Here is a 2,024-nt window from a genome sequence, read left to right as displayed (position 1 = left end):
TCTCTCTCTCTCTCTCTCTCTCTTTCTTTCTCTCTTTCTTTTAGTGTGGGTATCTTTTCTTAAGCTTTTAGCATAATGGTCTTATGCAATATGTGTCCTTTTGTGACTGACTAATTTCATTCAGCGTAATGTCCTCAAGGTTCGTCCATGTTATGCGTTGGTTTGCAGCTTCATTGTTATTCTTAAGGGTAGCATAATATTCCATTATGTGTATTGGACCAAAGTTTGTTTATCCATTCTTCCATTGATGGGCACTTAGGCTGTCTCCAGTTTTTTGCTATTGTAAATAGTGCTGTGATAAACATTGGTGTGAATGGATCTACTCTTGTTCTGGCTTGTACTTCTTGTGGTTATATACCAAGTACATAAATTGTTTGATCTTAAGGTATTTCTATTTCCAACTTTCTGATGAAGTGCCATACCATTTTCCAGAATGGTTGAACCATTTTACATTCCCACCAGTAATGTAGTAGGGTCCCAGTCTCTCCACATCAGCATTTATTGTACTCTGCTTTTTGAACTTCGATGTTATTGATGATATCTGGTATGTGATGATGTCTTGTTGTTTTGATTTGTATCTCTCTAATGTCTACTGATCGTGAATATTTCTCCATATGTTTGCTGCCCAACTGTCTTCCTTGGTGAAGTGTATGTTCATGTCCTGTGCCCATTTTTTAATTGGGTTATTTGTGTTTTTCTTGTAGAGGTGTTGTAGTTTCCTATAGATTTTAGAGATTAGTCCCTTGTCTGATATGTTATTGAAAAATATTTTTTCCTATTCTGTGATAGCTCCCTTTTTACTCTTTTAGTGAAATCTTTGGATGCACATAAGTTTTTAACTTTTAGTATGCCCCAATACTCTATTTTGTCTTTTGTTTGTACAATTCTAACAATGTTTGATTGTCTATGTGTGCCCTGTATCTGAGCCCTTAAAGTTGTCCCTTTTTTCATTGATGACCTTTATAATTCTAGGATTCACATTTAGGTCTTTAGTCCATGTTGAGTTGGTTTTTATATATGATGTTGAATAAAGGTCTTGTTCCAATCTTTTACATTTTGATTTTCAGTTTTGCCAGCACCATCTGTTGATGAGATTATCTCCTCCCAATTCATTGTACTTTGGTCCTTTGTCAAAGATCAGTTAGCTATATATTGATTGGTTAATTTCTGGATTCTCAATTCTGTTCCATTGATCTATGTATCTTTCATTGTACCAGCACCAGCCTGTTTTGACCACTGTAGACATGTTGTAAATTTTGAAATCAGGGAGTGAGAGGCCTTCAACTTGGTTCTTCTTAAGCAGTGTTTTAGTTATCTTGGGACTGTTTCCTTTCCATATAAAGTTTGTAATCATTTTTTCCATCTCTTTAAAGAATGTTGTTGGAATCCAGATTGGGATAGCTTTATATCCATAGATTGCTTTGGGTAGTATTGGCATTTTCACATTTTTGTAAGTCTCTTTTGGTTTCTTGTAGTAGTGTTTCTGTAGTTTTCTTTGATTAGGTCTTTTGTTTCTCTGGTAAGATTTATTCCTAAATATTTCATCCTTTGGGCAGCTATAGTAAATGGTATTGCTTTCCTAATTTCCTTTTCAGCACTATCATTATTAGTATAGAGGACTCTGACTGAATTTTTTTTTTTTTTATGTTGCTCTTGTACCTGCCACTTTGCTGAATCTTCCAATGAGGTCTCTTAATTTTTTTGTTTAGTCTTTGAGCTTTTCTATGTATAGGATCATATCATCTGCAAATAGGGAGAGTTTTACTTTTTCTTCTTTGCCAATTTGGATGTCTTTATTGGAATCCTGGTGTGGCACTGTGGGCATATGCGCCAGACTGCAAAGCCATTTAAACGGCAAGGTTGGCGGTTCAAGCTCACCAAATGCTCCTTGGAAACCCTATACAGGGTAGCTATGGGTCGGAACTGACTCGATGGCACTTAACAACAACAACAACAAGAAAAAGTAGAGTATTATAATGAAATGTACAAACACTTGGAGCAGAGAAATAAAAGGGAAGACCATG

This window comes from Chrysochloris asiatica, unplaced genomic scaffold, assembly GCF_000296735.1.
Source record: "Chrysochloris asiatica unplaced genomic scaffold, ChrAsi1.0 scaffold00036, whole genome shotgun sequence".
Classification (NCBI taxonomy): Eukaryota; Metazoa; Chordata; class Mammalia; order Afrosoricida; family Chrysochloridae; genus Chrysochloris; species Chrysochloris asiatica.
This window is presented reverse-complemented; position numbering follows the sequence as displayed.